This window comes from Rattus norvegicus, chromosome 4 (genome assembly GCF_036323735.1).
Source record: "Rattus norvegicus strain BN/NHsdMcwi chromosome 4, GRCr8, whole genome shotgun sequence".
In the NCBI taxonomy this organism is placed as follows: domain Eukaryota; kingdom Metazoa; phylum Chordata; class Mammalia; order Rodentia; family Muridae; genus Rattus; species Rattus norvegicus.
The window spans coordinates 144,300,150-144,308,153 of record NC_086022.1 but is presented as its reverse complement, the minus strand read 5'-3'; positions in this window follow the sequence as shown (position 1 = coordinate 144,308,153).

The following is an 8,004-nucleotide window of genomic DNA, read 5'->3' as shown; positions in this document are numbered from 1 at the left end:
ATAGCACAGCAACGAGCACTTAATTGGTGTGTCATAACTACATGGTATGTTGCTGTCATATTCCAGAAGATTGTAAAGTTTACCATAAAAATCTTAGGATGTGGACATTTTTCTCTTAGGTTAAAAAGCCATAGTGGTATAGTGGACACATCATAGGTGACAGGTAGAGAAAGACATAAAAAAATTCAAAGACCAACTGAAGAGGCAAACAAGCAACCATACACTGAGCTCAAGAGCAGAGCTGGAATTCTAGAAAGTCGAAGATTTCTGGACAACGTCTATTGCTTTCATTTTGTTTGGTTTGGTTTTGTATATGTGTAGTGGAAAATATTAAATAATGTATCAACGTACATTACCACAAGCTACTCTTAGAGCCTGGTGGTCCTGAAATCTTTCCACCCCCATTGCTAAGTTCCCTGGTGGGCCTCGACCACACCAGCCCCATTAAGCAACTGTCCATCTCACAGTTAGCTGTCACAAATTCCTATAACCCGTTAAAATCAAAACTCTAGAGTCTTATAATTTATCAGTCAGATTTATATCAGTAAATTCTCACCCCATCAAACGTCCACACAATAAACTCAGAGCCTATTGATATTGATATAAGCTGCCCATCTAGATAAGACAAATGGTACTGTAATTATCCATCCCTTAAAAGATATTCATAGCTACCTGTGGCAATTTAAAGTCACATTGGCCTGTGTCATCCTTATCTTTCTCCATCTTCCTTCCTTCTCCTTCTCTCCTGTCTCTCACCCTTCTCAAAAACTATCAGCCCACCTTCTTTTTCTACTGTCCAATCACAGGTTCTTGCCTTATCTTTCACCTGCCCTCACCTGCCTACAGACAGCAATCTGCATATATGTATATGTACCAAAGCATGTATTACTAAATCTTTGTACATTGTGTATAAATATTGGTGCTAAATGGTCATTATGGTGCAAGCATGGAAGCCAGAGGATAATGTCAGGTAAGGTGTCTTTCTACCATTCTCTACTCTTTCGTTAGGACAGGTCCTCTCAATGAACAGGAATCTAAGCTGGTGACTGGAATCCCCACAGATCCACAGAGATCTCCGTCCCCTACAGTGCTGAATTATAGGTGTAACTCATAACCAGGCCTAGCATTTTAATATGAATTATTAATATTTAAACTCAAATCTTGTCCACTAAGCCCACTCCAGCTATACTCTTAAGAAGATACCTTAAGGAGAACATACTTATTTCCAATGTTCCACTTGTTTTATACTGACTGAAGCATGCATATTCCATCATAAGCAATGTGTCTCTCTTCCTTTGCCTCTTCTCATAATTTCCACTCATTCATTTTAACGTGTTGATACACGCTAACTCAGGCCCTAACAAGAACTTGGTGGTTACAGAAGAGACATTAGATGTTCTTGTTCCTCTCATCCACTTAGTCAGTCTGTAATTAATTAATAATGTCTACTTGCTCAGAGGTCAATCAGAAACACCATAGGCGATGAAACCCTAAAATTTTAGTTGTATTTCAGTACCATGGAAACACAATAACCAGACAAACCCTTATAACAGCCTTGCTGTGTTTTGCAACAAATAGAAATTGGCCGAAAGAAAAGTTTTGCCTTTGTTTTGAAATAATATCATATATGTATGGTGCTGACACATGGGGTGTTCATTGTGAGCTGACTTTGTCATGAGTACCATGTAAATATGCAGAGGTTGAATCTAATGGAGATGTGTCCACAGTGAATTTTGGTGTGGATTCAGTTCACCAGTAGCAGTTGTATGCCCAAACACTTTTGTCTGATTTTGATCTTACAAATGAAAACTACTTCTTATGAACTTAATAAAAACATCAGAATCAAAAAAAAAAAGAATGTCCACTTGTCCCAGCTGATATTTTTTTGCCAGAGAAATATTATACTGTGAAGGGTAACAGAAGTTTCAAAGGCCATTAAGCCTTTGATTTGGAAATGAAGCATGCTGCTATATTATTTTTTAACTGCATAGGAAGAAAGTGAACACATTTGGTTTTAAAGCATATCATTGTGGTATCTTGGTAGGTACTATCTGATTCAGTTAGTATTACATTCTAGATCAAGAACAATTTATACCTGTCATATGTATATTGGCAAAATGTGAGAAAAACTGAGAAAATGAATACACAATGATCTGAAGGTATGTGCTACAAATTGCTTTTGATAGGAAGGTCATTAGAGAAACCAGCTGATAGAAACACATTGTAGTGTTGTTAGGTGAATCATTCGGGGACATTGAGATACTGTGCAGGAGTTTTCCCCAACATATCAGACATGTGTCATGGCTGCTTCCAAATGATTTATGTAAGAAAAGGAAGAATTTGTCACAATCTTACTTCATGGAAAAGGTTTTATGTGGGTCTAGGTGTGTAGGTAAAGCACTTGCCTAGAATATTCAAGGTCCTAGAATGATTTAATACTTAATGTGTGAAGCATACATCACACGTGTCAAAATATTAAAGGCATCAATAGGTCCCTGATGGCAATTCATTTTTTTAATGAGGTTAGTTGCAATACTATATTTGTATCAGTACTTTATAAAGGGATAGCATTCCAGACATTAAGGATTTAGAAAGATAATGGTAGGATATGCAATATAACTAATCTCTGCCATACGCAACCTGCTAGGATGGGATAACTCCCAACTCACAGAATTACTGCTTAGAAAACAAACAAACTGTATGTACTTTGAAAGGGCATACTCCAAAATACAATATAAATAGTTAAGTAAAAAAGGGAAAATATTAGCTGTTCAAGAACTAATACAAAACAAAAAGATAAAGTTGAATTGATGTCAAAAGGTACTTCTTGAGAAAAATAAACAATGGTGTATGTAAAGAGAACTACATATGAAATTAAATCAGTAAGGAATTAAATGCAAACAATTAATAAACAAAAATTAAAGTGATATTAAAGAAATGTAGCACATAAATGTAGAAACAGAACAATCAATAATCAAAGTGATGGCTTTGATGCTTTTTCCCAATAATTGTTAGAGTAAATAAATGCTAAGACTACATGCATATATTTAAGTAAATATAAATCAACTGACATAATACAAAGCCTATCCTATATTCATGAATCACATGAATTATCCATATATATTTTAAACATATGAAAATGTACATTCCACCATGCCAAAAAGCTATTAGTAATGAGAGAGTATATATCTCAGTTGTTCATTGCTGTGAAGAGACATCATGACCAAGAAAAGCATTTAATTGTGGACTTGCTTACAGTTTCAAAAGTTTTGTCCATTATGATTATGATGTGGAGCATGGAGGCAGGCAGGCAGATGCTGGAGCAGTAGATGCAAATGATATCCTGACATAGACAAAGAGAGCAAGACTTTGGACCTACTGTGAGCTTTTAAAGCCTCAAACCACACCCCCAGTGACTCAAATTAGGGCATACTAAGTAATCCCTTTCAAACAGTGCCTTTCTGTAATGACTAAGAATTCACATATTTAAACTTATGGGAACCATTTTCATTCACTCCACCACAAACCACTCCCTAGTCCCCATTAGCTTGTAGCCATACCATAATACAAAAATTCCTTCAGTCCAACATCAGAAGTCCCAATAGTCTATCACAGTATCAACATTGTTTAAAAATCCAAGTTCAAAGTCTCTTCTGAAACTCATGGAAATCTCTTAACTATAACCTCCTGTAAAATCAAAATAAAAAATCAGACCACATATGAGAGAGAGAGAGATTTGATTAATTTCAAATGAGTTTTTTTTAACCACAGTGAAAAGAAGTCAGAATAAATATCTAAAATATATCTATAAAATTCAAGTTGCTTGAAAAAATAATGAATTTCAAAATAACCCAAGAGTGAAAATGATATCTGAATGGAAATTAGAAAGTTAGCATTGTTAAGTTTAAGCTGAATAATAATGATCATGAAGCATGTTAAGACTTGTGATGAACTTGTAAAGAACTGATTGATTATAATGATATTTGTAACTTTAAATGAATATATTAAAATAATATCCTGAAATGTATTCATAGAATACTTATCTTAAGAAGCTAAATTAAACATTTAAGAAAATAGAATAAGAGAAATAACAAATATAAAAATGAATAATAAAAATGAATGCAATTTTTAAATAATTATTTTATCTGTGTGTTTATGTATATGTTTTTGTATGTGTGCACATGTGCATGCACACACATATGTATGTATGTACCTATGTCACTATGAGCAGGAGGAAGCCAGAGAACAATATTCAGGGATCTGTTTTATCCTGCCAACATGTGAGTCCTGGACACTAAACATAGGTCTTCAGGCTTGACAGCAAGGAACTTTACCATCTGTAACATTTCTGTGTCTCCAAACTGAATATGTAAATATAGATGTTCCTTCAATTTTGGTGGGTTTATAGCCTGATAATTTCATTCATAGTTGAAAAAAAGTGGAAAACACATTTGATACATCCAACTTCCAAATATCAGAGTGGAGCCTTGAATATTTTAAGCATATTAAGTAAATAAAATTAGAAAATATCATCTAGCACAGGCTCTACCTCAAAACAAAATATTTGTAATTTCCTGCTTGTTGCTAAGAAATGGACTGTAAGTAGAAATCAGAATGGCCATATGAACGTTCTCTATTCCTTACCAATTGAGAGCACATTAGCCTGAAAGATGTGTGAAGAACTGAACTAAGTTAGCTTCTGGATTATGGGGGCGTTCATCAATAACTGTCAGTTGCATTTTTTGTCCATGTCCAGCATCATAACTGCAATACGTTACACATAACTAACCAGGAAATAGATCAATTGCAAACATGTTTGTACTAGCATTTAATAAAATATCATAAGTCAAGATAATATAAATTGGGGAAGATTGCTATAGCAAATCTAAATAAATAAATGTGGTCTGTAAAAAGGGAATTAAAACAATGAACTAATCAAAGCTTTTAAACTGGAATATACAAATCACCGGTTTGGAGAAATAAGGAAAAATAACAACATGAAGATCAGACATTTATTAGGGACTATAATGGCTGTTTATATTTTAAAACTCTGAAACTATAGAAGACACTGAAAGAGAAATCATATAAAGTAGTTTGCAGCTCATGTAGAACAAATAGAAAAATATGGATTTTTATTATGGATTAAAAATTTGTAAAAATATTATTGATTCTAGTTTTATCTGTAAATGTCATTCTGATTCAAACTCAGGGCCAAAATAAAAAAATACCCTAAATGGGATATTCTCAACTGCTTTTGAAGGACACAGTAACTTCAGCCAGAATCATTTTACATTCTGACAAAATATCATTAATTCAAGGCTAAAAGCAAGCAGAAGAACCAGGTCTTCAGAACTAAGTTAAGTTCATCTCATCTTGTGATTTCACTAGGAACATACATTTAAAAGTCAAAGAGGCCTCTAGGAAGATGTAACAGATGCACTCTTCTATATTCGTTCTTGGAATAACTAAACCCTACACATTATCTGTATGACAAAAATAAGAAAAATTCAAAGGCTGGAAGCTCTCAGGACCCAAGAAATGCTATGAGGCTGATGGTTCTCTCTCTCTCTCTCTCTCTCTCTCTCTCTCTCTCTCTCTCTCTCTCTCTCTCTCTCTCCCTCCCTCCCTCCCTCCCTCCCTCCCTCCCTCTTCCTCTCCCTCTCCCTCCTTCCCTCCCCCTCCCTCCCCCTCCTCTCTCTCTCTAGTCTGATACCTCAGAGGAAAATAAAATGAAAGAAACAGTCCAACAAAAGACTTATAAACAAGGCCCCGCCATCTACACATGAGGGTGGGTCGTAGAATTATTTACTCAATATAGACACTTTTAGCCCCATCCCACAGTAATACAGACCTGTTCCTGCATCTGGGAATATATAAAAAGAAAGCTCAGATTTGCTCCATCACCAAACATTGTAAAAGGTCTCTCAGTCACTGATACGATATAAAAATCGAGAATGGAGCACCACAACATTCAATATTACCTAGCTATAATGAAACCACCCACCCCATGGGGTCAGTGCACAGCAAACTGACTGAACTAATGAGACATTTCTATTTCCACCATACAAGAAGGCTTTGAAACTTATAACTAATACTCAGAAGTAAGATGATAATTTGGCTTTACTAGACAGAGAGTTGAAAAATCTTAATTTCTTTCTCGACCTGACCTCTAAGGTGGTGCTTTCTCCTTTTCTGATAGATCTAATTGTTATTATAAAAAATAGCAAAGTCAAAAAGCTTATATAAGTTCCAAACTCATGCATGAAATTATTCATCATGTTCAGAGTTTTCCAAAATGCCCCAAAGAGACAATAATATCTCAGAGAGTAGCCAGATATGCCGGTGTATGGTTTTAATCTTAGCACTCAGAAGGCAAAGGCAGGTGGATCTATGTGAGATTAAGGCCAGCCTGATCTACTTAGTAAGTTTGAGGACAGCCACACTGCGTAGTGAGACTCTGTCTCAATTTTTTTCAGCAAATAAATAAAATAATTAGATACTATGTAGAGATATCAGAGGCCTGTGACAACTTGATGATTTTAAAGAAACCATTATGAAAATGTTTGAACAGCAATAATAAATGTCCTTGAAACCAAAATTAAAACCCCAGAAAGTAAATAAAAGCCTAATTAAATAAAGATAAAAATAAGATTCTATGAAAAAAAAACAAAACTTTCAGGGCTGAAATTACACTGTCAAATTTTTAAACTTCAATAAATTGGCACAGCATTATGAAGTGGAGACTTCTGGTTTCTTTGGAGACTCAGTTGTGTCATGTGATGTTTTTCTGGAAATTGTCTTATGAAAGGATGTTTTTGCTGAAGCAGGCATGCGGAACAATATTCTGCTGAGAACATACATGTGATGTTTTTCTAGGAGCAGCCTGGAAAAAGGGCACGTGATGGTTTGCTAGAGCAGATGCTTGAGAGAACATGTGATGTTTGGAAAGGGTATAAATATAACCCAGCAGAAAGTAGACCATGCTGCATGGTACTGGTTCACCTTGTCACTGTTCACTGGTCATCATTTGTTGTGACTTCATAGAGAGAAAGAGAAACACCCCAAGGACCTTCTGGTAGTGTTCTAGCAGCTTCTTATAGCTTCCCCAGACTCAGGAGGATGTTTTTCTCTGGATCAAATGGCTGTTGATGATGCATGAATGGTGTTTGTGAGTGGATCAAGCTAATTCATGTGAATTGAACTGCTGATACCCTGACAATTCAGACTGGATTTACACCAAAGAATTATTTCTAAAAAGGCCTGCATCCTCCTTTGCCATATTAACCTTACATTTCTACGACCCCTGGTGGGTGGTGGGCAGGAAGGAAAGTGAAATCATTTAAGTGTCCTTATTATAAGTATGTTTTGAAAAATCTAAGCCACAGCATTACAGTTTGGTAAAACTCATAGCACACCAAAAGTTAAAATAAATGTAAATAGATAAATATGCATCTTAACAGATGTTTGGACAGCACATGAAGAACAGTCAGGTGGTGATTATGATCCATTTCAGTAGATTTAGAGAAAGGTATTTAAACTGCAGAATTGTGTTGGTGGTAGCTGATAGTAGCCGAAATATAGAGCAAGCAGCCAAGTCTGAGTACCCAGGGAGCCTCAAAAGTTTGGCTCTGAGAGTGTCAGGTACTTTTCAATCATTTTCTCTTTTTGTTTCCTTTTTGTGTTACACAAAATTACATTTTGTGTTTGCATGAAATTAGAATGGAGGGCCTGAAGAATGAAAGAAGAAATACTCACTTTGATGGAGCTGGTGCCTATACAGTAGCAATGTATTAAATTGCAAGTTACTTATAGGATTTATTTCACATTCCAAGTTCAAAAGCCTTCCATAAACTATTAAAGAACTAAATTGTATATCTTTTAAAAATATATTTATTTTCATAATGTCTCTAGACTTAAAACAGGCTAGTTATTCTAGTTTATAGTTTCATTTAAAATGTGTGATTTTTGAACTGATTATAACATAGTCTAAATAAGAAATAGATT